The sequence below is a fragment of the Chiloscyllium punctatum genome, chromosome 4 (assembly GCF_047496795.1).
Source record: "Chiloscyllium punctatum isolate Juve2018m chromosome 4, sChiPun1.3, whole genome shotgun sequence".
Classification (NCBI taxonomy): Eukaryota; Metazoa; Chordata; class Chondrichthyes; order Orectolobiformes; family Hemiscylliidae; genus Chiloscyllium; species Chiloscyllium punctatum.
This window is the reverse complement of record NC_092742.1, coordinates 137,716,473-137,735,502: the sequence shown is the minus strand read 5'-3', so window position 1 is coordinate 137,735,502 and position 19,030 is coordinate 137,716,473.

Sequence of the window (19,030 nt, the reverse complement as noted above, 5' to 3'; positions counted from 1 at the left end):
ATGTGAATGGTCATTACTGTGTGTGACTATACCTTGGCCTGAGTATGATCAATACTGTGTGAATTATCCTGTAGCCTGAGCATGGTCAATAGAGTGTCAGAATAATCCTGTGTCTTGAGGATGTTTAATACAGTGTGTGCATAATCCTCTGGGCTGAGAAAGGTCAATAATGTGTGTGACTAATCCTGTGGCTTGAGGATGTTCAATACTGTGTGTGAAAAGTCCTGTTGCAAGAGGATGGTCAAAACAGGGTGGGAATAATCCAGTGGCCTGAGAATGGAAAATACTGTGTGGGAATAATCCTGTGTCCCGAGGATCTTCAATACTGTATGTGAATAATCCTATGGCCTGAGAATGGTCAATACTGCATGGGAATAATCCTCTAAACTGTAACTGGTAAAGACAGTGTGTCCATTAATCCTGTGGCCATAAACTAGTCAATGCTGTGTGTGAATATTCCTGTTGGTTGAGAATTTTGAACATTGTGTGCGAATACTTCTGTGGCCTGTGGTTGGGCAATATAGTATGCGAATGATCCTGTGGCCTAAGAATTATCAATACTGTGTGTGAACACTCCTCTGGCCTGAGGATCGTCAATACTGTGTGGGAGTAATCCTATGGCCTGAGGTTGGTCAATACTATGTGTGAATAATTCTGTGGCCTGAGTGTGGTCATAATCTGTGTGTGAAAAATCCTGTGGACAGAGGACGGTCAATATTATGTGTGCATAATCCTCTGGCCTCTGAATCATCAGTACTGTGTGTGAGTAATCCTATCGACTGAGGATGGTCAGTACTGTGTTTGAATAATCCTGAGGCCTCAGGATGTAGAATACTGTGTGTGAATAATCCTCTAGCCGGTTAATGCTGTGTATGAGTAATGCTGTAGACTGTAAATGGTCAATACCTTATGTGAAGAATCCTATGGTTTTAGGATGGTCCATACTGCGTGCGAATAATCCTGTGGACTGAGGATGGTCAATATAGTGTGTGAATATTCCTGTGCACTGTGAATGCTCAATACTGTGTGTGTATAATCCTGAGTCTTGAACATGGCCAATAGTGTGTGGGAATAATCCTGTGGCCTGACGTTGGTCAGTACAGTGTGTGTATAAGTCTGAGTACTGAGAATGATCAATACTGTGTGTGAATAATCCTTTGGCCTGAGGATGGTGAAAAGCCTGTGTAATGAATCCTGTTGCCTGTAGTTGGTCAATACTCTGTATGAACTTGCCTGTGGCCTGTGTCTGTTCAATGCAGTGTGTGAATAATCCTGTGGACTGAGGATGGTCAATACTGTGTGTGAATAATACTGTGGTTTTCAGATGGTCAATACTGTGTATGAGTAATCCTGTGAACTGAGGATGGTCAATATTGTGTGAATAATCCTTTGGAATGTGAATGGTCAATTCAGTGTGTCAATAATCCTGTGGCCCATGAGTCGTCAATACTGTGTGTGAATAATCCTTTGTCTAAAGATGGGCAATACTGTGTGTGAATAATCGTGTTGCCGTATGCTGGTCAATACTGTGTGTGAGTAATCCCGTGGACTGAGTATGGTCAGTAGAGTGTGTGAATAATTCTGTGCACTGTGAATGCTCAATACGTCGTGTGAATAATCCCAAGGCTTGCACATGGTCACTACTGGTGTGGGAATAATCCTGTGGCCTGAGGTTGGTCAATACAGTTTGTGTATAATCCTGTGGGTTAGGGTGATCAATACGGTGTGTGGTTCATCCTGTGGACTGAGAATGATCAATACTGTGACTGAGTAATCCTGTGGAATGAGTGTGGTCAGTATTGTGTGAGAATAATCCTTTGGAATTTGAATGGCCAATACAGTGTGTGAATAATCCTGTGCACTGTGAATGCTGTATACTGTGTGTGATTAACCATTTGTCTAATGATTGTCAATACTGTGAGTGAATGATAATGTGGCCTGTGGATGGTAAATGCTGTGTGTTAATAATCCAGTGGCCTGTAGATGGTCAATAGTGTGTGGGAGTAATCCCGTGGCCTGAAGATACACAATGATGTGTGTGAAAATTCATGTGGTCTGAGGATGGTCAATACTGTGTTGAAAGATGCTGTGGACTGTGAACGGTCAATACTATGTGAGAGTAATACTGTGGATGGAGGATTGCCATACAGTTTGTGAATGATCCTGTGGCCTGAGAATTGTCAATACTGTATCTGAATAGTCCTTTGCCGAAGGATGAGCAATACCGTGTGTGAATAATAACATGGCCTGTGGATATTCAATGGTGTGTGATCATAAACCTGTGGGCTATGGATAGTCAATACAATGTGTTAATAATCTCTGGCCTGTGCATAGTCAATGCTGATTGCAAATAATACTGTGGCCTGTGGATGGGCAATACTGTGTGTGAATAATCCTGTGGTTTGAGAATGGTCAATACTGGGTGTGAATAATTCTGTGACCTGTGAATCATCAATACTGTGTATGAATAACCTTTGCCTGAGGATGGTCAATACTGTGTGTGAATAATTCTGTGGCCTGAGGATGGTCAATGCTGGGTGTGAATAATCCTGTGGCCAGAGAATGGCCAATACTGTGTGGGAATAATCCTACGGCCCTTGAATGTCAATACAGAGTACGAATAATCAAGTACCCTGAGAATGGTAAATACTGTGTGGAAATAATCCTGTGACCTGCAAATGGTCAAGACATTGTGTTCATGAATCCTGTGTCCGTATGCTTGTCAATACAGTGTGGGAATAATCCTGTCGGCTGAGAATGTTGAATATTGTGTGTGAGTACTTGTGTGGCCTGAGGATGGTCAATACTGTGTGTGAATAACCCTGTGGCCTGAGGATGTTCAATACTGTGTAGGAATAATCCTGTGGCTTGAGGATTGTCAATACGGTGTGGGAATAATCCTTTGACCTGTAAATGGTCAAGACAGTGTATTCATTAATTCTGTGGCCGTAGGCTGGTCAATATTGAGTGTGAATAATCTTGCGGCCTGAGGATTGTCAATACTATGTGGGAACAATCCTGTGACCTGTAAATGGTCCAGACAAAGTGTTCGTTAATCCTGTGCCATGTGCTGGTCAATACTGTGTGTGAATAATCCTGTGGACTGAGAATTGTCAATACTGCGTGGAAATAATCTTGTGACGTGTAAATGATCAAGATAGTGTGTTCATTATTGATGTGGCCGAATGGTGGTCAATACTGTGTGTGAATAACCGTTGGGCCAAAGGATAGTCAATACTGTGTGTGTTAAATATCCTGCTGCCCAAGGATGTTCAATACAGTGAGTGAATAATACTGTGGCCTGAGAATGGTCCACACTCTCTGTGGGAATGATCCTGTAGCCTGAGGATGTTCAGTACTGTGTAGGAATAATCCTGTGGCTTGAGGGTTATCAATACTGTGTGGGAATAGTCCTGTGCCGTGTGCTAGTCAATACTGTATGTGAATAATCCTGTGCCCTGTGAATGGTCAATCATGTGTATGAATAATCCTGTGGCCTGAGTATGGTCATATACTGTGTGGGGAAAATCCTGTTGACTGAGGATGGTCAATGCTGTGTGTGAATAATCCTGTGGCCTGTGAATGGTCAAGACTCTGTGGGAATCATCCTGTGGCCTGAGGTTGGTCAATATGGTGTGTGAATAGTCCTCTGGCCTGAGAATGGTCAACACTATGTGTGACAAATGCTGTGGACTGTGAATGGTCAATACAACATGTGATTAATCCTGTGGGCAGAGAATGGTCAATACCATGTGTGAATTAACCTCAGGCCTGAGAATTGTGAATACAGTGTGTGAATAATCCTGTGCACTGTGAATGCTCAATAAAGTGTGTAAATAATCCTATGGCCCATGAATCGTAAATACTGTGTGTGAATAACCCTTGGCCTAAGGATGGTCAATACACTGTGTGAATAATCCTGTGGACTGTGAGTGCTCCATACACTCTGTGAATAATGTTGTGGCCTATGAATCATCAGTATTGTGTGTGAATAACCCATGGCTTGCAGATGGTCAATACTGTGTGTGAACAATCGTGTTGCCTGAGGTGGTTCAATACCGTTTGTGAATAATCCTGTGGCCTGAGAATGGTCAATACTGTGTGAAAAATGCTGTGGACTGTGAATGTTCAATACTGTGTGTGAGTAATCCTGTGGCCTGAGGATGGTCAATACTGTGTGTGAATTAACTTGTGGCCTGAGAATTGTGAATACAGTGTGTGACTAATCCTGTGGCTGTGAATGCTCAATACAGTGTGTGAATAATCCTGTGGACTGAGGGCAGTCAATACTGTGTGTGAATAATCCTATGGCCCGTGAATTATAAATACTGTATGTGAATAACCCTTTGCCTAAGGATGGGCAATACTGTGTGTGAATAATGATTGGCCTGTGGATAGTCAATACTGTGTATTAATAATCTTTGTCCTGTGCAATGTCAGTATTGTTTGCAAATAATCCTGTGGCCTGTGGATGGACAATACTGTGTGTGAACAATCGTGTTCATTGAGGTCGTTCAATACTGTGTGTGAATAATCCTGTGGCCTGAGAATGGTCAATACAGTGTGTGAATAATCCTGTGGCCTGAGAATGGTCAATACAGTGTGTGAATAATCCTGTGCCCTATGAATGGTCAATACTGTGTCTGAATATTGCTGTGGCCTGAGAATCGTCAATACTGCGTGGAAATAATCCTGTGATGTGCAAATGATCAAGACAATGCGTTCATTAATCCTGTGGCTGTATAGTGGCCAATACTGTGTGTGAATAATCCTGTGGACTGAGAATGTTCAATACTGTGTGGGAATAACCGTTGGGCCGAAGGATAGTAAATACTGTGTGTGTTAAATATCCTGCTGCTCGAGGATGTTCAATACAGCGAGTGAATAATCTTGTGGCCTGAGAATGGTCCATACATTGTGTGTGAAAGATTATGTTGCCTGAGGACAGCCATACTGTGTGTGAATAATCCCGTGGCCTTAGAATAGTCAATAATGTATGGGAATAATCCTGTGGCCTGTGAATCGTCAGTACTGTGTTTGAATAACCTTTGGCCTGAGAATGGTCAATACTGTGTGTGAATAATCATTTGGTCAGTGAATGGTCAATACCATGTATGCATAATGCTCGGGCCTGTGAATCTTCAATACTGCGTGTGAACAATCCTGTAATTTGAGAATTGTCAATATTGTGAGTGAATATTCCTGTAGCCTGATGATGGTCAATACCGTGTAAATATAATCATGTGCCCTGAGGATGGTCAATACTGTGTGTAACTACTCCTGTGGCCTGAGAATGGGCAAGACTGTGTGTGAACAATCCTGTGGCCTGAGGATGGTCAATACTGTGTGAATAATCCTGTGGTCTGAGAATGGTAAATACAGTGTGTGAATACTCCTGTGGTCTCAGGATGTTCAATACTGTGGTGAACAATCCTGTGGCTTGAAGATAGTCAATATTGTGTGGAAGTAATTGTGTGATCATGTAAATGGTTAAGACAGTGTGTTCATTAGTCCTGTGGCCGTGTTCCAATCAATACTGTGTGTGAATGATGCTGTCGGGTGGGAATATTGAATATTGTGTGTGAATACTAGTTTGTCCTGCGGATGGTCAGTACTGTGTGTGAATAATCCAGTGGCCTGAGGATGTTCAATATTGTATGCGAATTATTCTGTGACTTGAGGATTGTGAATACAGTGTCTGAGTAATCCTGTGGCCTGTGAATTGTGAGTATTGTGTGTGAGTAATCCTGCAGCCTGGATACTGTCAATACTGTGTGTACATCCATGGTCTGAGGATGATCAATACTGTGTGTGAACAATCCCGTGGCTTGATGATGGTCAATACTGTGTGGGAATAATCCTGTGGCCTGTAAATAGTCAATACTGTGTGTGAATAATCCTGTGCCCTGTGAATGATCAATACTGTGTGGTAATAATCCTGTGACGTGTAAATGACCAAGACTGTGTGTGCATTAATACTCTGGCCGTATGGTGGTCAATACTGTGTGTGAATAATCCTGTGAACTGAGAATGTTCAATACACTGTGTGAATAATCTAGTGGCCTGAGAATTGTCCATACTATGTGTGAATAATCCTGTGGCTTTAGAATGGTCAATAATGTATAGGAATAATCCTGTTGGCCTGAGAATGGTCAATGCTGTGTGGGAATAATCCCGTGGCCTGGGAATGGTCAATACTGTGATTTAATAATCATGTGGACAGAGAATGGTCAGTACTGTGTGTGAATAATCCTGTGGCTTGTGGATGGTCAATACTGTGTGGGAATAATCCTGTGGCTTGTGGATGGTCAATACTGTGTGTTCATTAATCCTGTGGCCGTGTGCTAGTCAATGCTGTGTGAGAATAATCCTGTGCCATGTGAATGATCAATACTGTTTGTGAATATTGCTGTGGTATGAGAATCGTCAATACTGCGTGGTAATAATCCTGTGACGTGCAAATGATCAAGACAGTGTGTTCATTAATGATGTGGCTGTATGCTAGTCAATACTGTGTGTGAATAATTCTGTGCCCTGAGGATGGTCAATACTGTGTGGGAATATTGCTGTGGCCTGAGAATGGTCAATACTGTGTGGGAATAACCGCTGGGCCGAAGGATAGTCAATACTGTGTGTGTTAAATATCCTGCTGCCTGAGGATGTTCAATACAATGAGTGAATGATCCTGTGGCCTGAGGATTGTCAATACTTTGTGTGAATAATCCTGTCACCTACGGACTGTCCATGCTGTGTGTGAATAATCGTGTTGGCCTGAGAATGGTCAATGCTGTGTGGGAATAATCCTGTGGCTTGAGGATAGTCAATACTGGGTGGGAATATTTCTGCGACCTGTAAATGGTCAAGACAGTGTGTTCTTTAATCCTGTGGCCGTATGTTAGTCAATACTGTGTGCGAATAATCCTGTGGCCTGAGGATTGTCATTACTGTGTGTGAATAGTCCTGTGGCTTGAGGATGGTCAATACTGTATGTGAAAAATCCTGTTGCCAGAGGACGGTCAATACTGTGTGTGAATAATCCTGTGGCCTGAGAATGGTCACAACTGTGGGAGAATAATCTTGTGGCCTGAGAGTGGTCAGTACAGTGTGTGAACTATCCTGTGCACTGAATACTGTGTGTGAATAACCCTTGGACTAAGGATGGTCATTAATGTGTGTGAACAATCCTGTGGCCTGAGGGTAGTGAGTACTATCTGTGCATAATCCTGCAGACTGAGGGTAGTCAAAACTGTGTGTGAATAAATCTATGACCTGTAAATGGTCAAGACAGTGTGTTCATTAATCCTGTGGTCTGGCGTGGGGGGGGGGGGGGGGGGGGTTCAGAGCTGCGTATGTATAATCCTGTGGCCTGAGGATGATTTAATACCATGTGTGATTCATCCTGTTGCGTGAGGATGGTCAATACTGTGTGTGACAAATTCGGTGGCAGGAGGATGGTCAATATGGTGTGTGAATATTCCTGTTAAATGAGGATGGTCAATACTATGTCAGAATAATTCTGTAGCGTGAGGATGGTCTAACAGTGTGTGATTAATCCTGTGGCCTGATGATGGTTAATACTGTGTGAAAATCATCCTGTGGCCTGAGGGTCATCAATACTGTGTGTGAATAATCCTGTTGCCTGAGGATTGTGAATACTGTGTGTGAACCATCCTGTGGCTTGAGGATGGTCGATACTGTGTGTGAATAATGCTTTGGACAGTGAATGGTCAATGCCATGTGTGCATAATCCTCTGGCCTGTGTATCGTCAATATTGTCTCTGAATAACTCTTGGCCTGTGAATCATCAATACTGTGTGTGAATACTGCTCTGGAATGTGAATCGTCAATACTGTGTGAATAATCCTGTTCCCTGAGGATCCTCACTATTATGTGTGAACAATCCTGTGACATAAGGATCGTCAGGACAGTGTTTTCATTACTCCTGTTACCGTACGATGGTCAATAATGTGTGTGAATAATCCTTTGGACAGTGAACGGACAATACCATGTGTGATTAATCCTGTGGCCAAAGGATGTTCATTCCTTTGTGTGAATCGTTCTGTTGCGTAAGGATGGTGAATACAGTGTGTGAATAATCCTTTGGATAGTGAATGGTCAGTTCCATGTATGATTAATCCTGTTGCATTAGGTTGTTCAATACTGTGTGAATAATGTTATGGGCTGTGAATGGTCAACGCTGTGTGTGAATAATCCTGTGGTCTGAAGATGGTCAATACTGTGTGTGAATTACCCTTGGCCTGAGTTGATCAATACTGTGTGCACTGCTTCTGTTGTTTGAGGTAGTCAATACCATGTGTGAATAATCCTGTGGCCAGACAATGGTCAATACATGATGTGATTAATCCTGTGGCATGATGACTGTCATTACCATGTATGAATAATCCTGAGGCTTGAGAATGGTCAATACCGTGTGCGAATGATCCTGTGGCCTGAGGATAGTCAATACTGTGTGAGAAAATTATGTTGCATCAGGATGGCCAATACTGTGTGTGAACAATCCTGTGACTTGAAAATGGTCAATACTCTGTGTGAATACCCCAATAGCCTGTGAATCGTCAATTCTGTGTGTGAACAAACCATAGCTTGAGGGTTATCAATACCATGTGTGAACAATCCTGTGGCCTGAGGATGGTCAGGACAGTGTGTTCATTAATCCTGTGGCTTGAGAATGGTCAATACAGTGTGTGAATAATCCTTTGGGCAGTGAATAGTTAGTACCATATATGAATATTCCTGTGGCCTGTGAATCTTCAATATTGTGTGTGAATAATCCTGCGGCCTGTAAACTGCCACGGCAGTTGGTTCAAAAATCCAGTGGCCGTAGACTCATCAGTACTGTGTGTGAATAATCATGTGGCTTGAGGATGGTCAATACTGTATGTGAATAATCCTGTGGCTTGAGGATGGTCAATACTGTGTGTGAATAATCCTTTGGCCTGAGGATGGTCAATACTGTGTGTGAATAATTGTGTTGCGTCAGGATGGTCAACACTGTGCGATTAATCCTGTTGACTGGGGTTGTCCAATGCTCTGTGTGAATAATCCTGTGGTGTGTGAATGGTCTATGCTGTGTGTGAATAATGCTGTGGGCTGTGAATGGTGAATACTGTGTGTGAATAATCCTGCAGTGTGAGGGTGGTCAATATTATTTGTGAACAATCCTGTGGCCTGAGGACGGTCAGTTCTGTGTGGGAATAATCCCTTGGCCTGAGTAAGGTCAAAAAGGTGTGTGAGAAATCTGGTGGCCTGAGGATGGTCAATATGGTGTGTAAATAATCCTGGGAACTATGAATGCTCAACACTGTGTTGGAGTAATCTTGTGGCCTGAGGATGGTCAATGCTGTGTGTGAATAATCCTGGGGCCTGATGATGGTCAATAATTTATGTGAATAATTCTGTTGCCTGAGGATGGTCAGTACATTATGTGATTAATCCTGTGGCCTGATGATGGTCAGTACCTTGTGAAAATAATCCTGTGACCTGAGGATCGTCAATACTGTGTGTGAAAAATCCTGTGGCTTTAGGAAAGTCAATGCTGTATATGAATAATCCTGTGTCCTGATAATGGTCAATACCATGAATGAATAATCCTGGTACCGGAGGATGGTCAATAATGTGTGTCGCTAATCCCGTGGCCTGTGAATCGTCAATACTGTGTGTGAATAATCCTGTGGCCTATGAATCGTCAATACTGTGTATGAATAATCCTTTGGCATGAGGATGGTCATGACAGTGCGTTCATTACTCCGTAGGCTAGTCAATACTGTGTGTGAATAACCCTTGGCCTGAGGATGGTCAATAATTTGTGTGAATAATCCTGTGACCAGTAAACAGACAAGGCAGTGGGTTCAAAAATCCTGTGGAAGTTGGCAGGTCAATAGTGTGTGAACAATCATGTGGCCTGAGAATTTTTAAAACTGTTTGTGAATATTCCTGTGTCATGAGGTTGTTCAATACAGTGTGTGAATAATCCTGTACCTGGACGATTGTCAATACAGTGTGTGAATCCTTTGGACAGTGAACTCTGAGTTCCATATGTGAATAACCCTTGGCCTGAGGATTATCAATACTGTGTATGAATAATCTTTGGCCTGAGGATGGTCAATACTGTGTGTGAATAATCCTGTGGCCTGAGTATGGTAATTACCTTGTGTGTTAATCCCGTGACCTGTAAACTGACAAGACAGATGGTTCAAAAATTTCATGGCTGTAGGCTGGTCACTAAAGTATGTGTATAAACCTGAGGCCTGAGGATGTAGAATACTGTGTGCGAATAATGCTGCGGTCTGAGGACGGAGAATACTTGTGTGAATAATCCTGTGGACTGTGGATTGTCAATACTGTGTTTAAATAATCCTGGGAAATATGAATGCTCAATACTGTTTATGAATACTCCTGTGGCCTGAGGTTGGTCAATACTGTGAGTGAATAATCTTGTGGCTGGAGGCTGATCAATAGTGTGTGTGAATAATCCTGTGGCCTGAGGTTGGTCAATACCATGTGAGAATAATCCTGTAGTTTGAGGATGGTCAATAGCGTGTGTGAATAATCCTGTGGCCTGAGGTTGGTCAATACTGTGTGTGAATAATCCTGTTGCCTGAGGATATTCAATAATGTGTGCCACTAATCCGGTGGCCTGAGTTGGTCAATACAGTGTGTGAATAATCCTTTGGACAGTGAATGGTCAGTTCCATGTGTGAATAAACCTGTGACCTAAGGGTAGTCAATACTGTGTGTGAATACTTCTCTGGCCTGAGGTTAGTCAATACTGTATGTGAACAATCCTGTGACTTGAAAATGGTCAATACTCTGTGTGAATAATCCACTGGCCTGAGAATCGTCAATTCTGTGTTTGAATAACCCATGGCTTGAGGGTTATCAATACCATGTGTGAATAATTCAGAGGTCTGAGGTTGGTCAGGACAGTGTGTTCATTACTCCTGTGGCTTGAGAATGGTCAATACAGTGTGTGAATAATCCTTTGTACAGTTAATGGTTCGTTCCATGTGTGAATCTTCCTGTGGCGTGTGAATCTTCAATATTGTGTGTGAATAATCCTGTGGCCTGTAAACTGTCAAGGCATTTGGTTCAAAACTCCAGTGGCCATAGAATGGTCAATACTGTGTGTGAATAATCCTGTGGCTTGAGGATGGTCATTACCATGTGCGAATAGTCCTCTGGCCTTTGACTTGTCAATACTCTGTGTGAATAAAGCTATGGCCTGAGAGTAGTCAATAAAGTGTGGGAATAATCCAGTGGCCTAAGGATAGTCAATACTGTGTGTGAATAAGGCTGTGGCCTGTGAATGGTCAATATTGTGTGTTAATAATCTGTGGCATGTGGATGGTCAATAGTGTTGTGAATAATCTTGTGGCTGGAGGCTGGTTAATACAGAGTGTGAATAATCTTGTGGTCTGATAATGATCAATACTGAATAATCCTGTGCCCTGAGGATATTCAATATTGTGTGTGAATAAACCTGTGGCCTGTGATGGTCAATGCTGTCTGTGAATTATCCTTGAACAGTGAATGGTCAATACCATGTGTGAATAATCCTCTGGCTGTGAATGGTAAATACTGTGTGTGAGTAATCCTGTGGCCTGAGGGTGGTCAAAACTGTGTGTGATTAATCCTGTAGCCGAAGGATGATCAATACGATGTTTGATTAATCCTGTTGCTTGAGGTTGTTCAGTCCTGTGTGAGAATAATCCTGTTACCTGTAAATGGTCGATGTTTGTGTGAATAATCCTGTGGGCTGTGAATGATCAATACTATGAGTGAATAATTCTGTGGTCGTCGGATGGTCAATATTGGATGTGAGTAATCCTGTGGACTGAGGATGGTCAACATGATGTGCAATTAATCCTTTGGACCGTCAATGATCAATACTGTGTGGGAATAAATCTGTGGCCTGAGTGTAGTCGATGCTGTATGTGAATAATTCTGTGGGCTGTGAATGCTCAATACAGTGAGTGAATAATCCTGCGGTCTTCAGATGGTCAATCCTGTGTGTGAGTAATCCTGTGGATTGAGGATGGTCAATACAGTTTGGGAATAATCCTGAGGCCTGAAGATGTAGAATACTGGGTGAATAATCTTCCGGACTGATGATGGTCATTACTGTGTTTGAATAATCCTATAGCCTGTGAATCGTCAATACTGTGTGTTAATAATCAGTGGCCCGTGGATGGCCAATGCTGTGTGTTAATAATGCTGTTGTCCGTGGATGGTCAATAGCGTGTGTTAATAATTTGTGGCCTGTGTGTGGTTGTATCTGTTTGTTAATAATACTGTGGCCTGAGGATTTTCAATACTGTATGTGAATAATCCTGTGCACTGTGAATGCTTAATACTGTGTGTGAATAAACTTGTGGCCTGAGGGGAGTCAGTACTATGTTTGAATAATCCTGTGGCCTCAGAGTAGTCAAAACTGTGTGTGGGTAATCCTGTGACCTGTCAATGTTCAAGACAGTGTGTTCAAAAATCCTGTGGCCATAGGCTGGTCAATACAGTGTGTGAGAAATCCTGTGACCTGAGGATGGTCAATACTATGTGTGGATACTCCTGTGGCCTGATAATGGTCAATACTGTGTGGGAATAATCCTGCAGCCTGAGAATGGTCAATACTGTGTGTTGATAAACTTGTGGCCTGTGAATCGTCAGTACCGTGTGTGAGTAATAATGTGGCCTGTGGATGGTCAATGCTGTGTGTTAATAATCTGTGGTCTCTGCATGGTCATTTCTATTTGTTAATTATACTGTGGCCTGAGGACGGTCAGTACAGTGTGTGAATTATCCTCTGGCCTGTAATTCGTAAATACATTATGTGAATGCTCCTGTGGGCTGAGAATGGACAATACTGTGTGTGAATAATCCTATGGCCTGAGGATGGTCAATAGTGTGTACGCAAAATCCTGTGGCCACTGACGTGGTGGTTTTGGACGAGCAGCTGGTTGATCCTCTTCCTCCAATGTCCCTCCCTATCTCTGCAAACCCCTCCAGCTGCAGCAATTCGGACTGGCTTTGTAACACCGTTCAGGCCCTGACCACTCTTTGTAAATCTCTCACCAGCTCCAACACCTTCACCTATCCCTGTTCTTGTTGTGTCATTACACCCTGACAATGATTCCCGATTCAACTGTCCTCCTGCTCGCAGACCCGTTGCAATCCCTTTAAGACTTACTCTTAAAGCATACTCTCACTTCTGGATTTTTAGCACATTTTGCTTAACTTGTCAGCCTCATAATCTACTATGATCCATTTTGTCCTGAATGAGGGACAGGAGTGAGTTTCTTGTTGAGGTTTTGTCTGTTTCGATGGAATGTACTTTTGTTGAGTGATTTACACTGTTCCTTCAAATGTTTTCCACTGTTCATTTACAGACACATGTTCCAGTCTGTTTAGCCTGTTTACCTTGGTCAGTTCTCCTGTCAAATTTATGCAATTGGCTATTTTTGTTTTTCATTGTAACTTGTCCTTTCGGTGATTCACTTTAAAACTTTATATTTCTTTAAACTGCACTTTATCACAATTTCCCTGAGGATTTCTCCAGGTGACATTACTCACTCACTAAGTTTCATCACACAACCATCGATCTGCCATTGTGCAACTCACTAGGGTCATAACTATGTGTTATTCAAAGAAACACTGAAAAAAAATTACCCGTACTCCCCTTCCACTATCACTGTTGTCAGTGTGATTGTCCCAGATTATGCGAATATTGAAGTTTCCCAAAACTATCACAGTAGCTTTGTTAAAAAAATCCAATTAATTCCTGTTTAATGCAGTGATGTGCAATGAAATGCAGTTTGGTGGCTAAAACTGTTCTGCTGTTTCTGTACTTGGCAAGTAGTAGCCAGAATTTACATTGCGACTCTACTTCATGATCTGCGGCCAAATGCTTTCTCTATAATGCCTTTGTTATCCATTATAGTTCTCGTTGCGCATTTTGCCTGAGTTTCCGCAAGGTTGTGAGCTCTTTAATACTAATGTTCACCTTTTGTTCTCCCTGTAACCATGTCTCCCTGGTGTCTAAATTTCTTTTATCTCTGTGTCACAAATCCAGCTACCTTATTGCAGAGACCTTGTCCATGCGGAAAAAAAGACATAATTTACTCTTTCCCACAATGTCCTGTCACATACCTATTCGCTGATGTACCAGTTAAGTTAAACTCTGTCCCTTTCGGTTCCTTTCTGCTTGTCTTCAGCCAAAGTCCCATGCTGTTCCGATTCGTCACTATTTATCTTTGGATTTGGAATGTTCCTTCACCTGAACCCTGTCCCTGCATCCTCTCTCAGTTTAAAGCCCAGTCCATAAACCTACCGACATGATTGGCCAGGACACTGATCCCAGCACAGTTCCAGGGGGACCATCCTAATGGATTATTTTTTTAAAAATCAGTTATGGGATGTGGGTGTCTCTGGCTGACCAGCCTTTTTTGCCCTGCCCTAGCTGCCATTGAGCTGAGTAACGTGCTCGGCCATTTCAGAGGGTTATTGAGAGGCAAACACTTTGCTGTGGTTATGTAGTGCAGACCATGTTAGGATGGGCAGATGCCCATCTCTGAAGGAAAAGTGTAGGGGTTTTTTTGTACATCAGCAATGATCTCACACTTACATGTGGATTGTTAATTACTATTTTTAAAATTATTGATTTCAAATTCCACCTTTTCTGATGGTGGGATTCAAACTTTTCTCCCCTGTACAATAGCTGAGGTTTTGGATACGTGCTGTAGTAATACTACTTGGCTGTCCCTTCACCTGCTTAATGGTTGCCCATCCCTGAACACTGACACCAGTGCATCATGAAGCTAAACCCGTTCTTCCGAAACAATTGTTTGATCTTGATAACTTGCTGCACTCTGGTGATATCACTCAGTCTCTCTCCATGTGGTATCCCTCACTGTGTGGGTCTAATTGCTGCATCTGTCAGTGTCTCTCACTCAGTATCTCTAGATCCTGAGCCAACAGAATTCTCCGCTCCAGAGAGACGCAGCAGCACAGGCCAGGGATGGAAACTGAGATTTTCCAGATCCCTGTGGGACACTGTGCCATTTTCCATGTGTAACCCTCACAGCATCAGTCTAATTTCCCATTCTGTCTATCTCTTTGTCTCCTACATGTACTCAGGAAGATCTTGATTCAATAGACTTCCCAACTGCTGGGTGTCTCGTCAATCATCACATTGAAGATGGTTGGTCAGCCAGAGAGACAAAGGGCAGGGAGATCTGGAGCCTTCAATAAATCCTGCAGGAAGGTAAGATCACTCAGTGCAAAGAGCAGAGAGCAATGAGAGGGCTCCAAACATCGGCTAACAAGACATGACACAGATACAGTGCTGGAGGGGGAGCACAATACAGACATATCCCAGGCTCAATCCCTGCCCATAGTGTATGGTCTGTTGTACTAAGAATAATCACACTGCAACACTGAATCTATGTCATATCTTGGTGACCAATGTCTTCAATATTTTTTAAAATCCTATAATAGTTGCTATCTTTGTAACCTCCTCCCTTCCTTATAGTCACTTCACTAATTTGAAGTGTACTGCATTCCAGCCTACCATCCCTGTCGCTGTAACTTGCTTCAATGTCTACAACATGTCTTATCTCAGTAGTCTCCTCCTCTTTAACTGTATACAGAGTCATGTCGCACGGAAACAGAACCTTCACTCCAACTCATCAATTCTGACCATGATTCTTATACTAAATGTGTCACATTTGCCTGTGTTTGGCCCTTATCTCTTCAAACCTTCTACTTTCTATGTATCTCCCCAAATGTCTTTTCCATGTTGTAATTGTACACGTTTCTCCCATTTCCTCTGACAGCCCGTTCCGTCTATGCACCATCCTCTGTGGATAATGTTGCTGCTCAACTCCCTCTTTAAATCCTTGCTCTCTCACCTCCTGTTTATACCCTCTAGTTTTGGACTCACCTACCATTGGCTTTTCACCTTACTGAGGCCCCGCATGGTTTTATAAACCTTTTTAAGGTCAATCCGTAGCCTCCTCTGCCTAAGGCAAATATTTAGGACAACGTTACAAATGTCTTCAATTCATATCAAAGTTCTGGACAATGAAGGAAAGTGCGTCAAATACTGCTTTCCCCACCCTGTCCAACTGCAATGTCACTTCCATGGAACAATGTAACTGCAGCCCTTGGTCTCTCTCTGTTTGACAACACTGTCCAGGGCCAAACCATTAACTGTGTTAGTCCTCCCTGGTTTGTCTCAACAAAACCCAACACCATACGTCAACTGCATCTTTCATTTCTTGATCCACTGGCCCCGTTGTTCAAGAGCCCCTTTGATAACCATATTCACTGCACACGACGCGATTAATTTGATCATCTGCAAACTTACTAACAATGATTCCTATATTCTCAATCAAATCGTTTACGTAGATGTTACATATCAGTAGACCCAGCCCCAATCCTTATAGCACTCCTCTGGTCACAGGCCTCCAGTCTGAACAACAATCCCCTTCCACCACCCTCTGTCTCCAACTGTCAAGCCAATTTTGTATCCAGTTGGCTAGGTCTCCCTGATCCCATGTGATCTAACCTTCTGAACCAGTATATCATGCTAAACCCTGTCAAAGGTCCTGCTGACTTTAGTGTAGACAATGTATGGTCACCACTTCAACAAAAGCAATCAAGTTAGTGAGACCTGACTTTGTACGCACAAAGTTAAAGAGACCTGACTTTGTGCTGCCTAGCTTTCATCAATCCTTGCCTTTGCAAATGCATGTAACTCCTGCCTGGCAGAATCACTTCCACAACCTACCCATCACTGACATCTGGCTAATTGGTCTTTCGTTCCCTCGCATTCCATCACAGCATTTCTCAAAAAAATGGACCAAAACTATATTCTTGTCATAGTTGTACAGCATGGAAACAGACCCTACAGTTTGTAGAAAACATAATCTCAAACTAAACCCATCCCAGCTGCCTGTTGCTGGCCCATATCCCTCCAAACATTTCCTATTCACGTACTTATCAAAATGTCTGAAAAACGTTGTTATTGTACCCACATCCACCCATTCCTGAAGAACTTCATTCCACACTCAAACCGCCCTCTGTGTAACAATTTGACCCTCATGGCATTCTTTTGAAGATCTCTCTCCTCTAACCTTAAAAATGTGGCCCCTTCTCTTGAGACTCCCCCAACTTGGGGAAAATGCAGCTACCGTTAACTCTATCTATATCTCTCATTATCTTATGAACTTCTATAAGGTCACTTCTCAATCTCCAGGCTCCTGTGAAAAACGACTCAGCATATCCTGCCATTTTTCAGATCTCAAGCCTTCCATACCCAGCAACATCCTGGTAAATCTCTTCTGAACCCCTTGCAGCAGAATAATATCCTCCCTATAACTGGGTGACCAGAACTGGACAGTGTTGCAAAAGAGGCCTCACCAATATCGGTACAATCTCAACATGACGTCCCAAATCCTACACTCAATGGACTGCGCAATAGTCAATCGTGCCAAGCACTGCCTTATCCATCCTGTGATGCAAACTTCAAGAATTATGTACCCAGAGGTCGTTCTGCTCTGAAACACTAACCGAGGCCCTAACATTAAATGTATAAGCTCTACCCTTGTTTGTTTTACCAAATTTATCAGGTTGCATTTATTCAAATTGAATTCCTTCTACAGTTTTTCAGCCCATTCACTCATCAAGGTCCCTTTTGTAATCTTAGAAAACCTCCTTCACTGTCCACTATTCCACCCTCCAAACTTCCAGCCCATCTCACGTGGCTGTCAATGGTACAAATACCTTTGATCGGGGCTCCAGAATTTCTTCCCTAGCATCGCCTGTCTTACAGTTAATCAGGTTCTGGGTCTTTCCATATCTTTGTGTTTTCAAGCTTCCAGCACCCCCTCTTCTATAACATGCACTTTTTTCAAGTCATAGTGATGTATAGCATGGAATCAGACCCTTCGGTCCCACACGTCCATGCTGACCAGAAGATCTAAATAAATCCATCTCATTTACCAGCATTTGGCCCATGTACCACTAAACCATTACAATGCATATTCCTATCTCGATACCTTTTAAATGTTGTCATAGTATCAGTATCTGTTACATTCTCTCTCAGTTCATTTCATACACGCATCACCTTATGCATGAAAAAACTGTTCCTTCAGTCCCTTTTAAGTCTTTGCCCTCCAAACCTAGAGGGAATAAGTTTAAGTTTAGACTCTTGAACCCCTGGGAAAAGACCTTGACTATTTACCCAATCCATACCCCTCATGTTTATATAAACCTCTGTCAGGTCACCCCTCCGTCTCTGATGCTCTCGGGAAAATAACCTCAGCTTATTCGCCAACAACCCTGGCAACATCTTGTAAATTTTTTCTGAGCACTTTCCAGTTTCACAACGTCATTCCTAGAGCAGAGAGCCTGGAATTGCAGAGAACTCCAATTGTGGTCTAATGTATTACTCTTGTTCCCTGAGTTCCCCAGTCTTTGTCCACAGTAAGTTCTGGAGTGAAAAAGTTGTTTAGGGTCTTAGCAAATAACCTACAGTTCCACACATCAATTGCCTCATTGATCTTTAAGGGCTCTTATTTTTCCTCGAGTTACTCTTTTACTCAATATATTTATACAATCACTTTTGGATTCCCATTATCCTTCTCTGCCGATGCTATTTCATGTACCCTTTCTGCATTCCTGATTTCCACCCGAAGTGTATTCTTACAGCCCCTGTATATCTTCAGGGATTCCTTCGACCCAGCTGGCTATTCCTGACATGTGCCCCCTTTTCCTTGACCAGACCCTCAATAGACAGCCAATGTTTCCGAATGCTGTCAGCATTGAGCTGCACACAAACAGGAACATGCTGGCGCTGATCGATCAGTTTATCTCACTTTTAAAATATTCTCAGTTGCCAGACTTCCCTTTCCCTGTAAATAGACTCCCCAATCACCTTTTCAAAGTTCGTGATTAAGACGATCGATTGATCTGGCCCCATTTTATAATTTGAACTTGTGGACCAGGTCTGTAC